Source organism: Alosa alosa, chromosome 21, assembly GCF_017589495.1.
Source record: "Alosa alosa isolate M-15738 ecotype Scorff River chromosome 21, AALO_Geno_1.1, whole genome shotgun sequence".
Lineage (NCBI taxonomy): Eukaryota > Metazoa > Chordata > Actinopteri > Clupeiformes > Clupeidae > Alosa > Alosa alosa.
Window position 1 is genome coordinate 5,632,605 of NC_063209.1, and position 19,716 is coordinate 5,652,320.

Sequence of the window (19,716 nt, forward strand, 5' to 3'; positions counted from 1 at the left end):
TTTACATAAATATCCCTCAGGGTGGAAAATATTACTCATTTGTTGGTGGTGAGATCATGGCAGGAAGTTCTCCGTTGGTGTGAGAGTTAGACAAAGTGAACGCTGTTTGTAGCGGTTAGCTGACAGAGTTCTGTGTGCCTTGGCTATGCACTATACAGGGGGCTAATTTTAGACTTGCATGCAACACCCTGCAATGTTTCTGTGAGAGGTGTCATTTCCCTGACCACGTTCTCTTGAATTGTATGCCAGTTCATATCCATTTGGTGCAATGGACGTGCATATTCTTGTGGATGTGATTAAAAGACAGTTGAATGAGAATTGGGAGATTGGGAGAGGGTAATTATCTGTAACTATTGTATTTCTGAGCGATAATGGCAATATGAAGATGGCTCAGGCATGGTCAGCCCTCTCAGCGATTTGATGACTGAATGGATCAAGATGGTCTCATAAAGATTTAATGAGATCCTCTAAGTCAACATATTGCCCATTTTAATGCCTCTCCACACCGAAATGGCCCTTGTGCTTAAGACGACTGGACTCATGAGCTTAAAAGAAGGATATCTGTCCAGAAAAAGTGACACTTGAAGCTTATTGCAGGCTACGTTTCATTTATTTACCACTGCTTTACCCTGACATTTAATTTTCTTCCCCTGCTTCTGAAAAATACAGTGTGGCCTCCAGGAAGTTAGTCGCCAGCAAGGCCTAGCGATAAAATCAAACTAGGCAGCCTAATCTCATATAGTGGATATTTATCAGCCCTACGCCTCCTCATTCCTTACAAGCCAGTCGGTGTCAGCAACATTCAAAATTCATTACTTTACCACTACCATTTATCTGAATGTGATTCCTATTTGGCTTGCTTGCCTTGTAGCTGTGGGCTACCTCTTGCTAGATTTGCTAATAAAACTGAGGCCATCTATCAGCCAATTTTGCTAGGATAACTGGGTTTTCATTGGTGTTATTTAAAGAGCTGCTGTGTTGTCATTTGTCAACTACGGCTCAGTAGGAACACTTCAAATCAAAGGCTTCATTTGAAATCCACACATGGCACATACGTCAAACTATGTCAAGTGTTTATTTCATCTTGATGTGAAATGGGTTCTTATTGCATGTTTTTTTTCCCCCCGTTCACCCAGATCTCAAAACTGATCGGCTCAAATGGCTCTGAAATGTTTTCTCACACACTGGCCACTTGGATAAAGACATCACTCATCCTGTTTTTTGTTGGTGTCATCTCAACACTGGTCACACTCTCTTTCTCCCTACTAAGCCATGACGTACCATGTTGACATCTGTGATTGCACGCGGATTGACTGAGTCAAGACAGCGGAAGGGCTTGTTGTGAAAGCATTGGAAGTGGGTGGACAACTGAGGGCCATGCTGGTCATTCTGACCTGTACACTATGATCAAAGCTCAGCAGTGAATATTCTAGAGGGCAGGACAACAGGAAAAGCCCCTCCATCTCTTTTATCTCCCGTCTTTCTACTCTGCAGACATGCACATGCACACTTTTAGAATTCACTGCATTCTGCATGATGGTGACCAACATTTATCTGAATTACCATCAAAGACCTGTGTGTGTGTTTTTGTGCCTTGGTTGTTTTTGTCTTTTTGGGCACATGTAGCTCTTGTTTAATGAATGCGGCGTGGCAGCTGATGAATGCCTTTCGTGGGTCATCCATGGGTATTTGTTCAGGGCGTTCACCCAGGGCCCTGATCCTGTGTGCCCGGACAGGATTTGACTCACAGCCCAGCTGCGTCTCTTGACGCCTGTCAGTGTACAACCAGGGCCTCTCAGGAAGAGAGAGGAAGAGCGGCATAGAGAGAGAGAGGAATGGAGACAGACAGACAGACAGAGAGAGAGAGAGAGAGAGAGAGAGAGAGAGAGAGAGAGAGAGAGAGAGAGAGAGAGAGAGAGAGAGAGAGAGAGAGAGAGAGAGAGAAGGGAGGAAGTGCTTACCCCAGTGCTGCTGACACATCCATTCCAGGCAGGCCGCTCCACTTGGCTTCCTCATCTCCAGGGAGGCTTGGCGTTGGGCGTCCCTCCCTCTGTTGTGCTGACCTCTCATTTCCCCACACCTGTCCCTATTCATAGCCCACCGTTTCCATTAGAATATAAAGGGGGCAGTGGTGGTAGCAGCCAAGCGGAGATTAGAGGGACGTTGGGCTCTGTTTGTGTGTGTGTGTGTGTGCGTGCGTGCGTTTGGGTTTTTAATGATGGGTTTTCCTCACCGGGGGGAAAAGCGTCACCCAAAGAGGAGGGGAAAACAGCTGTGGCCCCACTGCCTACACATCACGTGCTTGGCCCCCATCATCAGCCAGATGACAGGCCTCGCTCTGAGGGTGGACAAATATGACACTGCAGCGCTCCGAAAGCAGCGCTGAGCAAACAGAGAGCGACTATTACTGGACCGTTGTGGTGTGACCAAAACAGACCTTCGGTCCAGCTCCTTAACCCTTCGTTCACCTCCGCCACCAACAAGCAAAAGGAGCCAGGTCAATTATCTGTCCACCTGAAGTCTCATCCCACATGAGCCAGTCTGTGTTTGTTCGCTAACAGGTAACTGTGCGCCATCTCCGACTGTGTCCAACCAGAGCGAACCTCACCATTATCCCTTTGAAGTGATTGCTGTTTGTGAGCTTGTCATTGAGCGCTCAGAATGGCTCAGCGAGTGTTTGAAGGCCCAATTGATATTGCTGAGACACAAAAGCCTTCCTGACCAATTCAGTCTGACTGTGCAGCGCTGCCAACAGGCCTTTTTGTCGGCTGCTCAATGACCATGATTTGTTTAATGAAGTTGCTGCGCTTCAGATCGCTGGTCACTTCAAAGCTGGAGAGCCCTACGTACAAAGGGAGTCAGTCTTGGATACACACAGCTGTCTTTGTGAAGAGGAGACCGTATGGATTGTGTTATGTTTTTTTTCAATTGGCCCCATAGATTCTTTGTAGTTGAAGCCTTTTTTCTGTCTTTTTGATGAAATGGAGGCATTTTAGGTTTAATCAGACCAATTTACATGATCAGTCCTACTCGTTTGGTATGACGTTTCAGCCTAGTCTGTGGCTTGCTGTTTAATCCATGTCTCTGTGTATTCATCCCAATCCATTACTCTGGTTGCATCTCTGTCCGTGTAGCAGATATCTATTTTGTTTGTTTATTCCACAGATATGTTGCAGATATGTATCTTGTTTGTTTACTTTGCAGTCTATTTATTTACCACACAGAAGTGTTCCCCTTTTGAAAAGACGTGGTGTGCGCTTGCAATGTTTGCTCCACAGAGAGCCGATATCATTCATTCTGATGAGCGGGGGAGGCGGACGAGATGTCTCGGGCGGAGACGGGCCTGCACGTGTGTGCGGAGTCATTAAGGCTTGCGGGGGCCCACCGCTACCTGCTCCAGTCATCTTCTCTCCTCGCTCCACGCATGGACGGGAAACAGCAGACGTGGATTGGAATAGCAGCATTGCCCTCCTCCTCCTCCTCCTCCTCCTCATCCTCCTTTTTGGTCTCCTTCAGCTTCTTCCGAGCTCCAGACCTCCTCCTCCTCCGCCGCCGACTGAATGCCACAGAGGCATCAGAAATTCACTTGCAGACAGTGGGCTGATTTCCCCACCGGGCCATTCCGTGGCCGTAATGACTCGCTCCAATCATGGGGCCCGCGGTGGGGATGGATGGGAGGTGTGTGTGTGTGTGTGTGGTGGTGGGGGGGAGGCAGCCGCAATATGCTGGGCATGGGATTTTGAACATGTGAGCTATGCATTTACGAATAGTCAATAAAGATGGAGAGAGAGAGACAGAGAGAGAGAATGAATGAAAGATAGAAAGAGAGTTTTTCCTCTGCCTCTGAGGTGATATGGAAGGCGGTGGTCCACTCTGCATGCAGGGACAGTCATCAGTGGCAGCGCAGCTCTCTCCCCCCACTCTCCAGCGTTGCTCCTCATTACGTAAGCGTTTCGTTCATCAGAGCTCCGCCATGCATAAACAAGCAGACGAAGAGTGAGGATGTAGAGGAGGAGGAGGAGGAGGCAGGCCATGCAAATGAGGAGGAAGCCACTTGGTGTGCCTGTCTATCCCAGGATTAAGGGAGACATGCTCTTGGATTTGTTGGATGCATTTTTAATAGTTGAGTCAAGCTGAATGAACTCTAGCTGAATCACTCAGAAACGTTTCCGATGTCGCCTGGAAATGAAGATGTTTCGCCGTCATTTCCAGGACATCAGCTCGCTCAGTCATTTAAACGCCACCTAATTGGGTTCCTTACGATCGTTTTGGCATGAAGGGATAATATCGCATATCTTGGTAATATCACATTGTTTTTCCGCTGACAACACTTCCTCTGAGCCACACTATCGGTGATGAAACAATGGTTGCTACAGCACACACTGTTATCTGTTCCCACCATCTCCCTGGACTACTCACACTGGCAGCCTCGCCTACTTATTGACCAGTACCATGTGCATTTCTCATTACCCATCAAAACCTGTGTTCGACTGCCGGACGCAAGACGTAACTGCCAAAATGTTTTGACAGGGTGCCCACCTTTGACAACGACAACAAAAAAACTTCATTCTTTACATCAAAGCTCAGAGACGGACACTTTGAGCGCCATTGCTCTGCTTGTAATTTTCCACTGAGCAGTCTCCATGCGTCATGTCAGAAGCGCCTCTCAAGTGATGTCAGACTGATATCTTGAAAGCCTCGGGCTCTCCTTTCATGCTCATCACTATTTCCCTATTTCCCAAAAATTGCCTTTTCATCTTCCAGACTAGGGATGGAGGTTGAAAAGCTAAAACAATTGCTACTGAATATGACTGAATTTGTGGCCTGCATTGTTCAGTGCCTGGTCTTCCACGTGTGAAAGCCTCTTGATTGTTTATGGAAGAGAGCGCTGTTAAGTTGCAGGATGCATGTTAACCTGGGTCATAAGAAGTGGTCCCCACAATCTCAAAGCTAATTACATAGTCCATCAAACCTGTGTAGAGCGGGGAGGCTGTATGTGCAATTACCCCTTTCAGTCTATACTGTAACTTGCATCACAGTTGGCCTGACAGGTGTGCTGCTGTCTGCATTTATCACCCTCTGACTGTTAAGTGTTTTAATTATCATACCTACCAACACCCACCATTGGATCCCCAATTATCACACAAATGGACTTCATTGAATTTCATATCACTCCATTACCTATTTTCCCAATCGCATGTCTCTGTTCCAGTGATATTGAAGTGGACTGCATTGGCTTTGATTCATTGCATTGCAGGTTACCATGTACCTGTCAGCATGAGTGCGTGCATGTGTTCCATGCTCCACAGAGTTTGTGTGTGTGTGTGTGTGTGTGTGTGTGTGTGTGTGTGTACGTATGTCTGAGTGCATTACGGTGCCAATTGTAGTGCGTGCTTAGGCCCATCTGTTGGTGTGTGGAGGTAATTGTGTAGGAGACGACATTAGCGCTCATCCCCAGCCCTCCACGGCAGCAGGCCCAGTGTTTGTGCCCGGAGCCCAAGCTGTTCATTACCGGGCGCGGGCTTCAGAGGAGCCGGACAGGGCCTCCCTCCAGCAGGTGCGGTGGGGCCATCGATTGCCAGCGCTGGTGGCAGACTGGCCACTGATTGGCTCTTTGCGGCTCAGCATGGTCCCCACGCTAATCCCCCACCCCGCACCCCTTCTCACGGTCCATCTCTCTCACTCTTGTCTCTTTTTCTCCCTCTCTCTCACCCTCTCTCTCTCTTTCTCTCCCTATTGTCTCCCCTCTCTCTCTCTCTCTCTCTCTCTCTCTCTCTCTGCAGCTCGTGATTCGCGTCCTCTGCTGCGTTGCACGTCCGCAGCTCTGCTGATCAGGACTAAGTCGGCTGCGGCCCACAGGTATGTCTTCACGCATGGCTCTATTTTTACCCTGTTCTTAGCCGCCCAGCAGGAGAGCCAGTCTCTCTGCCAGTCTTGCTTCGCCTTCTCCTACCCCAGTAGAACCTGCACCACTCTCTCACCCCCAACACAGCAGCCTCTGAATAAGGGGGGGTGGGGAGCCCACTGTCCAGTACCTGTTCCCTTATCAATTGAGCTCCCCAGTCACCAAAGGAGCGGCAAACATAACTCAAGTGCAAGGGCTCATCCATGATTGGAGTGTGTTTGGCGTTGCCGGCGCTGGAAGAGCATCCAGCCCGCCCGCGGAGCTGGAGATAACTGCCTAGTGGAGGCCCCCTCAGTGGGTGCTCAGCGGCTCCCCCTCCCATCCCACCTCCCCACCCACCCACACCGCCCCGCCGCCTGCGTGCCTCTGTGGCTCCTGACGGGAAGCTTAACTCATCTCACACTCGCACTCGCAGATAGATTCCCTGTTCCACTTGTGTGTGTGTGTGTGTGTGTGTGTGTGTGTCAGTGTATGTGTTTGGATCTGTTGGAGCTTATGTCTTTTCACATGTACAGCTCTGGAAAAAAATTGCACATTTTTCTGAGGTCATCCTATGGTTGCTGACTGGCATTCGAATGAGTTGGCGGTCATATTCAAATTTGCAGCGGTCTCTTAATTTTGAATATGACTGTCAACTCATTCGAATGTCACTCAGCAACCATAGAATTACATCAGAAAAATGTGCAGTGGTCTCTTAATTTTTTTCAACTGTATATTTGCATGAGCGTATGACTTCATGTATATAACTGTACTGTATGTTTTTAAGGGTTTTTGTGTCATCTTCATTGTGTTTTTTTTAAATCATCAGTCAATTCTTCATTGTTTATATATATTTGTGGGGGGCCTACAAGCGTATGTTTATAAGTATAATAGTGTATGTCGTGTGTGTGTGTGTGAGAGAATGTACCCTATGTGTGTGTGTGTGTGTGTGTGTGTGTGTGTTTCTGTGTGTATCTGAGTCACTGTTTGTGTGTGTGTGTGAGTGTGTGTGTGTGTGTGTCTATGCCTGTGTGTCAACACCGCCTCACCTAATTATATCACATCGTTGGCGTGCTGCCCCACGCCCTGCCTCTTCATGCCCTCCAGCCCTCTTGCTTCATGGATCACTTAGGAGCACATCAGGCTATGGCTAGCTAAGCTCAGCACTGTTGCATAAAATGCCATTTCAAAAGGCTGCACAATTCAGAAAATTATATCACCCTCGACCGTAATTTCATTAGCACCCAAATGTGAGTCCGAACAAAACAAGCTCTTTATGAGCCGGACACGCTGACTGGCATTCCTCGTCCTTTCAAAGGTGACGCTGTCTCAAAGCAGCTGGCTGTTGCACAGACAGGCCATGACTGTGCTTCCATGGTGCATTAGCTGTGGCATGAACCATGAAAAGCTCCTCTATATTCCCAATTACCTCCTGCATTTGGACTCCCAGACAGCCTGCATCTCCTGTGTGACATTTATGTTAAAGGGTATATGGAGATATTTAATTGTTGTGTTTACTCTGTGCCGCCACCTCTACTCTCCTGCCTTCCTCCGTCTGAAGGTAATGGCAATCGAGTATAAATTCAGCATATTCATTTGTGTTATAATAACCTAAGCTGCGGTGAATGGTGGAGGGGCCATCAGCAGAGACGGTGTATCTATTCTCAACTTTCATTAGCGCCAGAGAAAGCCTCTCTGACAAATCAGGCTCTCGGCGCTCCTTATCCTGTTGGTAAACATTGCCTTATATCTGAAAGTAATGATGGCCCTCTCAGCCGCAAATTATGCCTAAGCAGCTGTGATTTAAGGGAGCATTAAGGATTCTGCGCCCGACTCGGCAGATAAACACAGTCCCCCAGCGCCTGCCTCGCCTTTGTCTCCTGCCGAATAAACATTGTTTGTCACCCTGGCTCTCCAGGTGCCCAGTTACCCTGCATAATAGTTCCTGAGCACGCCCCCCCCCACACACACACACCCACACCCGCCCCCCTGACATATCTGTTTTTGACGGAGCTTCCATTACCACGGAAATCCTCCCTGCCCAACTCCCTCAGTAACTAAGGTGCCCTGTAATGCATTTTTCACTAACAGGAATTTTTTGCCGCCCTGCGCAAAGGGGCACGCCGTTGCCGTGTCGCCTTCTGATGCATTATGAATGGCTGCTAAACAGGATGCAGGTGTACAGAGATGCCTTCTACTCCGCATCACCTCAGCATTCCAGTGACACACTTCCCCCTTGCCGCTCTGCTCCCCTGTTTGGACCAGACACAGAGAGAGTGTGCAGGTATTCCCAAATGAGGACCGAGAGAGCCGCACAAGCCTCATGTGCAAAGAGAATACGTGGGGCTCTCCAGCCCAGCAGTCTCACCAGACTGACAAGTTTTTCTTCGCTCTGCATCCTCAGAAGCCACAGCCTATTTCCTGCTGTCAGCCATCTAGGATTTTTTTCAAACAAATCTATCCTTGAGGTTTGTCACCTCCTCTCTACTAGACTTGGTCAGATCTTTTTTTTTTTGTGGGTGAAGTATAAACAAGATGGAGTTAAAAGAGTGTGGATCGTTTGTTTGGTCCTGAAAGAGAGTGCCTGAAGAATGGCCGAGCGCAGTCAGTCTCTCACAGGTCTCCTGTCATTATCTGATTACAGGCCTCATTTAAAACGGCCTCCCTAATCCCCCAGATTAGTGTGAGAGGCACTATCGCCAATGAGGCCTGAAAACGGCGGTAAACCGCAAGAGCCCGTGATCCACCCCTCCCGTGCTGCAGGCTGGTGGAACAGCCTCTCCGCAGCGGCGGCTGTGATGGACGGCCCTGCGCTAGACTGGCAACCTGCAGGCCGCCGAAGGTAACGGCAGATAAAAGTTGGCACAGAGGGAGCGCCTTCAAAGTACATGTCCGCATCACCGAAATTCTCCACTCACTGAGGAGCCCTTTCTGGTCGGTCGGGAAGGAGGGGAGGCAGACAGACAGTGACTTCTGAGAGGGAAGTTCAGAAGTGGAACACCACCTTAAATTTGATCAAAGGTGCTCCGGCTCAGAAGCTTGTAAGGCCCGGGGTGCACTCCTATCCCCCCTTTTTTCTTCTCGTTCCTGTTCTCTCACTCTCTCTCTCTCTCTCTCTCTCTTTTTTTTTTTTTTTTTTTTTTTTGAGGGTTTTGTCATCTGTCTGTATGTAGACTGGAAGGGGTGGGGTGGTACCCAAAGCTGCCAAAAAGTGATTTCAGCGACTTTTCATCTTTTTTTCACTCTGGGCCAAAACTGTCACTTTTGTCCCATTTTTTTTCCATGACAATCTGTCTCTCTTGTTGCTGGGTTTCACAATACTTCTATTCAGGCCAAACAAGGCATGTCAAAAGAGCACAACCAATCAGTGAAAGTAGGTGTCTGCTGTCCTTTGTGAATCATTGAGTTTTTATTGATAAAATCATTTTAGTCGCACTGGATGAAAAAGTCTGTGAAATACTATCTTAAGCTGTAAAATATGTACTGTCTTAATCTATTGTGCAAAATGTAGTTGGATCAGTGTCAGGGGAGATTTTCTATGACCATATGAAGTAGAGATTAGTAATGATCCAAAAGAGCCTAGTCCCCGCTCTTTGACGTGCATTGGAAATGACGGGATACACAATGGTCTTTCATTTTTTATCATTCCTTGAAAGAAATTACACACTTCAGCTGAGGCATCTGCCACAGCCCAGATCGGCCACTCGCCTGCCGCCTGGAAGCTGAAGAGGATCTTACATGAGTACTCACGGCTCAATCAGTACTTTCACTTATTCAGGAGCACTCGCAAAAAGCTCTCATCTCCACTGAGGAGACCTCAGGACGTGGCCCTTATGGCACTCAAAACAATGCCCAGCCCCTAACAGAACATTTCCTCTAGGGTGGACATAAGTAGAGATGCACCAATAGATCGGCTGGTGACCGGAATTGGCCGATTTTCACGTGATCGGCCATGACCGGCGACCGGCCGGTCAGTCTGAGACATGCCGATTTTATGCCGGTCAAATGCACTCGCCTGCTGCAATTGTAACAACACCCAGCTGAGTTTGCAAAGTTTGAAGAAGCTAGCAACCAGGCCAACACTCAGGGCTGGACATAGGGCTACAATTGCGTGGAATTTACCAAGCTGTCACTTCATAGGCTACGTAAACATCGCTCATCACCGCCCATCCCTGCCGCTAATTGTGTGCCCACAGCTGAACCACAAGCGCAGCTGAACGGAGATAACCGATTGCGACATTAAAAAAGAATCAAAGTTTAGCGATCATAGGCTACATGATGATAAGATGTCAACAAGCAGCGACATACAGTAGCCCTAGTAGTTCTACTCCACTTAAAAAAAATACTAGAACTATTTACTGTTTAAGTTGCTTTTGACATTGTAGCCTACAATGAAGAATACTGAATACTGAATCAGCTGTCTCTGAAAGTTTCTATAGCCTAATTGATGCATTTAACCGGAATTTGGATTTAAGTTTTTCACCGCAAAACAGACGTGCGCTGTTTTTATATGGTGGAGCACCTACCGTAAAACTTCAAATAATAGCCGAGTCTCAAAGAGACGCCTGTCTCTTTTAAACGCCTGGCGTGGCTAAAGGTTTGGGTTAAAGGCCGGTCTCCAGTAGAGGCCTGGTCTGTTTTTTTAGTTTCGGGTTGCATTTAATCTTGTAAAACCCGTCAGATCGTCTGTTTAAAGCCCAATTCACACCAAAGATTCGCAATGACACGAAAGGAGGTTACAGTGGTGTTTAGATGTAGATGGTAATTAGATGTTGCACGTTGTTGCAAGCCGTCGCAAACCATTCACCATGTCTGGTCAGAGTTGCAAGGTTTTAGAATGTTGCATCAAGTTGCTGGTTAATAGAATGTTGCAGCTCATCTCGTCGCGAATCTTTGGTGTGATTTGGGCTTATGTGTGGTGCAGATTGCGCATGTTATGATTAGATGGCATTAAAAGACTGCGGTGGGGAAAAGCTAGAGTTCCAAATTGGATAACTTTATTTGATGAGTCGGAGTGGCAAGTGCTGCGCATAGTTGCAGTGGAATGTGGCTGCCCAGGGCATTATAAAACTTCTCACTCTTAGACCTACTCATACACGGCGCTGAAATGGCGTATTTAGCTGTCTAAATTCGAAGCTGGGAGAGAAATCGTCGGAGATCCATGATTATTGTGTTATTCAGCACCCCTGGTCAAAAATATGTTCCCCGCGCCTGGAAGTAGGCTATGATTTGAAATGTAGACTGTTGTCAAATTTGGCAAATACAATACGGGAGAAATTATATGGTTCATGGTCTCTCATGCTGTTTCATTCGTGCCAAAGGAGGGATAATGAAATATTACGCACGTTCCACTTTTGCATAAATAATTCCGGTTTTGGTCAGGGCTGATGATGCAACTGTATTTGACAAAGGACCGATATAGGCTATTTGCTAGTGACAAAATATGAGCTTTCAGTGTGATACGATCTCTTTGTAAATTACGTTTGATTAAAACGTGTTTCATCTGTTCTGGCTATCCCCGCTATTTGGATCTTACTGTATCTCACTCAATGAACAACATCTCAACATGATGATCCGTAATTGTCATCAGATAGCCTAGTTATATAGCCTAGGTGGACATTCAGTGTGTTTGAAATAATTAATTCGATAATATTTTCCATCTTTGCAGAGGAAAAGTTTGTGTAAAGGGAATTAAAGGCCTGTCTCATATAGACGCCTGTCTCTAATACTAGCCGGTGCAGTTTGGTGATTTGGGAAAATAAAAGCCCGGGCTATTATTTGGAGTTTTACAGTAATCGCTATTAGCACTTCTCCTCCCCTGTGTTTGCTTGATAGCCTACTCCCACTTTTCCCTCGCCCTCCCATGAATTCATCAATGCATATGAAAATATGTTCCATGGTAGCATGTTCAAATGTATCATGAAAATTGTTCTTATATCTTTAGTTGGATATTGGATGTGAGAAGAAAAAAAATGGATGTTCCATAACAGTGCATTTATATTAGTAGTCTGTGAAATGAATGTCCCACACTGTAGTTGGCATAGCATTATAGCATATGGCATTATAATTACACTGGCATTATAGTTTGATACTGCAGCAGAAGTTAGACTTGAAGATAAATCTGTCTAATCACTGGTTACATTTTTTTAACAGCCATTTCATTATTGATAAGTTGATTACATTTCTATATTAACATGTTCTATTAAAGAAATGATAGAAAATAACTATTTTTGTGTGCTGTAAAATGATTAGAAGAAATGAAATCGGAATCGGTATCGACAGGTGAAACTCGGAACCGGCCCAAAAATTGCAATCGGTGCATCTCTAGACATAAGGTGATAATAATGACAAACCCGCAGAGTTTTCCTTATTAAAGGTTACTGAAAGTCTGACCTAAACTCCCAAGAACAATTCATCCTTGCGATATACATGGCGGAAATGATGACAAGCTTCTGGTGTGGGTTGTCCTGATATGAAATCATCAGGGTCTTGCCTTTTTCATCAATATTTAAACATCCTTATAGAAGCTGATCATAGAAAGCCATTACATCAGACAAATTACTTACCAGACTATTCTTCGAATCTCCACGGATATTTTAAATATTCTCCTTTGAGAAATCGTAATGTTTCCTCAAAGTGGCATTTTCTTGAGATAACTGAATAGACTGCACACTGAACAATGACAAGGCATTTTAAGTGCTAAGGTGTTGAATAATACAATGCTACAGGGGTTTTGTCTCTTTTGCAAGATTGCTCTTCTAGATATCTATTCATTTCCCCCATGGCCCTATTAATGAAACATTCTGCTCTACAAAAACAGTACTTCTTGGGTAACGTCAGTAGAGCACATGGGTTTATAATCACTCCCATGCACATGGGATTTAAAGACAGTCAGTGCTGTCTCTTTCAGGTACATGAAAATGGGCTAAATTCTTCCCTAGCATCTCTCCTGTTATTATCTCTGCCAGTGTTGTGCCAGTTCACAGCTTTTCTGAACTAGTTCAAGTTCAGTTCATACATGCTCAAAGTGAACAATTCACATTCAAAGTTCACAATTTTAATTCTGAACTAGTTCAAAGTTCAGTTCATTTTACTTTTTTCGTGAGGTATTTTTTACACTACGAGCTAGAAATCACTATACGTTCTTTAAAGCTGCTCATTAGACATTTGCTCATGACACTGCAATTGTGGGTTTCTTACCAGGTGATGAAACTTGCAGCAGTACAGACAAGGTAGACCAGTTCTAAGTGCAATGAAATCCAGCCCTCCGCGCTCTCGTCGTTGCCTGCTACGCGGCGTTGCTATGCCTACCCCGCTCTGCTGCAATTCATCACGGGTAACGTTGTGCGGAAGCCAGTATGCTATTCAACTATTCTCAGCCGGACACTATTGCCCGCAATGCATTGCGCACACAATGTCAAAACCATTTCTGTCTGGTGATACATGATTTAAGCGGCACCAGTGAGAATACAGGAGGGAGGAACTTGCTCTCGTTGCGTTTCAAAAGAGAAAACAGATGTCACTCAGTTTTCAATGGAAAACAAATTCCAATGTTCATTTACAGTGATGTCTGCCGTTCATGACACATAATGTGAACTAATTCACGTTCAATTTCTTTATTAAAAAATGTGTTGCGTTCAGTTCAACGTTCGCCAAAAAATGAGCGTGTTCAATGAACGCGTTCTTTTGAACTGGTTCACGCACAACACTGATCTCTGCTGATACAGCAACACACTGCCTGGCTGTGCTGTCACAGATGCTCCTCTAAGTAGTTTGCACTGTGCCACTTGCACAAGGCACCCCAAGGCTTTTCTGGGGTTCAGACAGGCTCTCTGGTCAAGTTGCCGCAGGACTAATGATTTGATCAAGCAAGATTATGGAAATTGGAGAGCATGGCAGTCTGATGGGCACTTGAGTCATAATGTGGCGGCGTGCTCACTTTTCAATCCCCTCTTTGGTCGCTTCGTCAGACAGGCTGGCAAACGGCATTCAGTCAAAACATGATTGCAGTTTGACTGTGGAGGCACGAGCCTTCTGCTCATCTTGGCTCACATCCAAATCTCCCATTTAATTTGGGTTGCCACAGAGTAGAGCTTTTTAACACTCAAAACCCCTCACGAAGACCCCTCTTGTGGCTCAAATAACAAAAATAGATGATTGTCCCTGCTTAAAAATCATAATCTCAGTTAAAGTGGAAAGGTTTTATAAAGGCTTTTTTCACTATAAATTGTGTGATGCCATCTAATCCAAGCAAGTCTAAATAGCAAGAAGTATGTTTATCTGCAATAAAATGCATGCTTTCATGCCAACCAAATAAAACTAGTTTTATAAGCATTTTAATGACCTACCTCCAGGTCAAAGGCCGGGTGAGTCAAGGTGACCATATGTTTTTTGCCCTAGATGTTAACCCTAGGTGGTCCCATATTTCAGCCAAATTCGCACTGCCCCAGTTTGTCATAAAAATGGGTTCATTACTCCCACATACAGAGTGCAGTGTGATTTTGTTTTTTCCTTTCCCTCCTGAACTGGACAACTAAGGGTTTAGGGCTGTACCTGGGGCTTTTGGGATGGGAACACCACAGAAATGTTCTGTCTGGCCGCGTTTTTGATGAAATGTCCGGATGCAGGGTTTTCTCTTGAGTCTCCCTGTGTGTGCTGAACATATGATGCAGTTCAGCGAGAGGCGTCGTGAGAGAACAGGCTCATTTGGTCAAAATCAATATCCATTCTGATCAGGGTACATAACCCTCTCGCAGACTATCGAGTCTAATTGGCAGTGCATCTGTGTCTAGATAAAGCTGCTAAATGCCACAGAATACCACCCTTTCATCGATCGTGTCAGCTTCGGGGCGTCTTATTTTAGAGCGTTTTGCTTTGTGTTCATGACACCTTTAAAGATGTAATTAAAGCGCGCGTAATGCATGCGTGGGACCGAGGCGAGGTGTGAATGTGTGAAGCCCACACTGCCAGGCACGGGAAGTCGGTAGTGTGTGCGGAGCCAAAATGGCCCTTTGAGGAGAATCATGTGGCGTTTCTCAGCGCTCTCTCATGGCTCTGGAGCTGCACCACCAAAGGCACTTCAGACGGTGCTGTCGCACCACGCATTGTGGTAAATGGTTAATCCCAACTCCCTCCTTTGTTGTTTGTTTAATCTGATTTTGATAGCAGCATGTTTGCACTCTCCCTTTCAGTCTGTGTGTGAGTACACAGTTTTAGAGAGACAGAGAGAGAGAGTGTGTGTGCATGCACGCGCATGTCTGAGTCATTTCTCTTTTATAGGACACCTTGTCCATTGCTCAGCTTTTGTTGTTGTCTTCAGAAGAACCAAATACCCTCCAGTTATTTTGTGTTCAGTTAGCTCATAAAGCACCAGATTCTCCTGCTCAATTTAGCCGAGTTGTGGGATAAATCCACTGTTGTTTCATTTGTATTCCCAGCTCATGCTGCCGGAGCCAGAGTCTCCTGCTTGTTATCATTTATGCGAGGAGGAAGCTGGTCTGGAATCACATCTGCTAAAGAAATCATGAGCTACATGGTCTAAATGAATGAGGCTTATGAAATTACTTGAGATGTACTTGTCAGACACCAAACAGGACGAGGACCACAAAAGCGTCACGTTCAAAAGTTTATTTAAGGGTTGGGGTTAAGGGGGTTTCAGGGGTTCGGGGTACAGGAGTTCCAAGAGTCTGCGTGTGTGTGTTCCCCCAGTAGCCGAACAGCGATGGCAGGAGCTGAATGATCCGGGAAGTCCTGGGGGAAACACACACACACAACAGCAATTAAAACGAAGCAGCAGTACAGTCAAGGACTAGGCGGTATTCGTAGAAGAGGGACGGAAGGCAGGTCAAGATTACCGGGGCTGGAGAACACAGAAGTAGTCGGCCGGGTCCGGGATCACAGGCAAAAGAGTCAGAGGCGTTTTCCAAAACAGGCAGGTAACTGGTGCTGGTTGCAGACGATCTGACAAGTGTGGACTGAAAAGCAAGGCTTTATATACAGGGCATGATGAGTGGTGAATGCAGTGCAGCTGGTAGGTAACGAGGGTGAGGCAGAGCAGAGCAGGAACAGGTGGAGGTCAGACTTCAATCAGCGTGTGTTACCAGGCAGAGAGAGAGCTCATGACAGTACTGTACATATATAAATAACTAATCGCCTCGTAGAGGAGCATAAATGAGAAATGGATTGCATGTTTCCTTGTCTCTCTCGGGCTAATTGTAGTAAATTAAATTTTCCGTCGCTGAAGTCATTTCACATCTTGGCTGATTTGGCAGACCACCCTGGCGGAGCTGAGCCAAGCATTTCAGTGCAGATCACAGCGTATTGATCAACATGCATGGATGCATAGAAACATGTTCATCCCAGGGGGAAATGGTTCAATTCTTCATTTCTGGCTTGATGTAATGGATTGGATTTACAGCACATCTATAAAATGTATAGCAGATCTCCCCAGTGGTAAAACACACAGACAGGCTGACAATGTAGGTTATCATCAGAAAAACATATGACCACGACTGTGGCAGGTTTCCAGTGCCTGCAGTAGATGAATGCATGTGTTTGTGTGTTCTATATACTCTTCTGGACGAGTGGTGTGATAACAAAATAGCAACAAACAGAGAGATGGAACAGATAAGTCTTTATTTTAGGACATTGCCCAGCCTGTTTGTATGCCTGTGTGTGTGTATGCGTGTGTGTGTGTGTGTGTGTGTGTGTGCCTGTGTGTGTATGCCTGTGTGTATGTGCGTGTGTGTGTGTGTGCACGCATGTGTTATGCCAACCTGCACATTCTTGTTCTGCACTCTGCTCGTCGGGCTGCTGCTGGTTTTATCTGCTATCAACTCCCTCTCTGCAGACCTGAGAGAAGCAAAGGTAATGAGATTAGTCTGGAACGTGTTTACACATTCTGATGCATATCAAACAGAGCCTGCTCCACCACACCAACACCCATAACCCCCAACCACACCCACCCACCCCCTGGCCCCCCGGCTGCACATGCATGATCCGGAAACGGTCAGACACGTGGCCCGTTTACCATTAGCCAGGACCAGTGCGCTGACCTTATTGTAACTGTTTAAGCATGCATCCCACGTGTGCGCACTGTACTCTCAAAGCTCTGCCTCCCATTGCAGCGTGCCCATGCATGCTAACTACCGGCTTACGTATGATATCCACAAACGTTAGGAGGTCATCAGGGGAGTTCCACACTTCAACTAGATTTGCTGTATCACTGTATTCCTTTTTTCTGAGGACAGATGGACTGCTTTACTAATGTTTGTCTTTCCCATTTGACTTGACAATGCGTGTCTTTGTGTGTCTTTCCTATTTGACTTTGACGCCGACTTAATAAGCGGGTAGAGCATTTTTTGTTTATAGACAAGAGCTCTCCTTTGACATGTATGACGCTGGCAGGTGTTTGAATTGATTTAGAAGTGCTTTGATGAGGCCTGTATAGATCCATCTTAAGTAGATAAGGTGGACTGACATCCTCGTAAATCCCCATAGACAGAACTCTCATTATTTTCAGTGGTTTCTCACGTTTTACTGTGACCGAGCACCACACACTAGGCTTTAATGATCAATGTCTCTATTCAGATGCCAGAGAATATGACGGACAATGTAGCTCAGCATAGTGCGAAGAGGTCAATCTATTACAAGCAGCCAGACCCAAAAAAGCGGCTATATTATTTAAACTTTGACAGCTGGTTGTTACCTCAGATTTGTCACTCCAGTAAAACAAGCAGTGAGCATTCTCATAATGAGAGAAGAGGATCTTAATCATAGTTTGAGGCTGGACTTCAAAAAAAACTGCCTCGTGTCTTTGTCAAGAAGCCCATTAGAGTGTAATGATTTAAAGCGATTTTCCTCCTTCTGAGCTGCTTGCACAAAACATCCCTGCTCGGAGACTTCACCTTGTGTCAGCGCGTTAACAGGACGTAGCGGCCCAATCACAGGCCACTGAGGCTTACGCCACCAAAGCTTAATTGTTTCGACAGGCCCCAGGGTTGGCTCAGTCCTGTGTCATCAGCCAAAACAGTCCATTCAGGCCATATAACAACAAACCTCTGCCTAGTGCAATCATCTACTCTTGAACAGGCGTCCGCCGGAATCGCCCTTAGCAGGACTTGTTGCGCCATTAAAAACTGCCGTGATTGTATCCATTTTGACAGCTAACGACCGGCACTTAGCTCCAGCCCACATGAGGCGTAATCCACTCATGCAGAACATTGCACTGCGACAAAGAGGGAGCGCTCTGGCCACTGCTTCAAGCCCTGCCTCCTTTAATGTCTCTGTAGTACATTTGGACGCTTTGTTTATTGATTGGCTTTCATGTATTTTGACCAGACACATTTTCATTTTTCATTTATTGATAGGCTTTTGTGTATTTTTATATTTGCCAAATCTGTGGAAACAAAAGTCTGTTTGATTCCTATGAATTTAATCACTGTATGGTCTCCTGGCTCTGTTAGGGTTCTTTACAGCTCTCTGTAGATATCAATAACCCATTTTGATTATTTTTTATTAGACACCCCCAGACTTGATTAATTTACTCTCTGAAATTACCCCATTTAATATTACCAGCCTCACTCCAGTGGATAAATTGGCTTTCAGGAATGCATTATTTTTTAGCATAGATATTACATGCTATTTAATCACAAGTAGTTCATTACTATTTTCTCTTTTTCAACCAGAAATGACTTTAAAACTCAGATTAATGTGATTATTGAGTATGGGTTTTGATGTCTTTTTCAGTACATTTCCTCATACTTGTGTTCAATTGCCTACTATAACAAATGATAAAAGAAATAAGTACTTACCATATTCGTTTTAGATGGACCTATATATTGAATGTGAGAAACTGCTTTATTACATGTTAGAAAGGCACCAGTTAGGGAGTGGGGATTAATGGCTCCTACGGATGATTGATGAGATGACAGATGACTGACTACCCTTACTTCTGTTATTCATGAACACAGCAGTCAGAGAATCTCATCCAAAGATCATGTCACAGTATATAGCCTTTCGAGAAAGCACCTGGCAAGGAGCAGACATGAGAAGGTGACGAACTATAAAGGGAAAACGAAATTAAATTCATTCATCACCACAGATTTGGTGCTGCTTCTAGCTGGGCTGTTTGGTGTGTCTGTGAATGTGCCTTGTGTGTGATATACTATTTACACACTGTGTATATTTACCAGAGCTTATATCAGAGCAAATGCAACATTGTGAAGAATACCACACTGTCCAGGGCAACATTGTGTTTACGTTTGAAGAGAGAGAGAGAAAATGTTTGAGAGGAAAGCTGACAGAGCCTGCTGAGGAGAGATTGTTCTCAGCACAGTGTTGTTACAGAAATACCCACCTCTGACAAGAAAACAGCAGGGTGTTTAGACACTGTGCTAAGACATCCACAACCACTGGAAGCTGAGAAGGAAAAAAAACCTTACTGTCTATCTCACAAAAACTCGCATGCAGAGTGCTCAGCCTGTGGACGTATCAGTATCGAATTTGTGACTTCAGTCTACAGCACCACCGAATTGGCTGCTGCATCGCCTTAAATTCACCAGCCAAAACATCTGAGGAAGCTGTCACTAAACATCTGGTAGTAACAAAAACAGGCGTGGAAAAACCCAAGAGTTGAGGGTCATTTGTTGTGGATTGCGGCATGTATGGGGAGGTTGGGGTGGGGGGGGGGGGTTAACGTGGGAGCACTTGAACGAGAGCTTTCCATGCTTGTGATGTGGTTTAGTCCTGACCTTGAGATGAAAGTGAACGGGAGGTTTACAAACACAGCAATAAAGCTCAGAGGCTCCATCTGTCTCTGCGACTCTCTCATG

At 45.6% G+C, this 19,716-nt stretch overlaps 1 protein-coding gene across 2 annotated transcripts in view; it reads left to right on the plus strand.

Moving 5' to 3' along the window:
- The window catches only part of mid2 (midline 2), a 102,863-nt gene that overhangs the window by 16,263 nt on the left and 66,884 nt on the right, over positions 1 to 19,716 (plus strand). For both annotated transcript variants that reach the window (XM_048230759.1, XM_048230760.1), the window contains exon 2: positions 5,784 to 5,859. The gene's annotated coding sequence lies outside the window, so the exon portion shown is untranslated. The remainder of the gene's footprint in view (positions 1 to 5,783; positions 5,860 to 19,716) is intronic.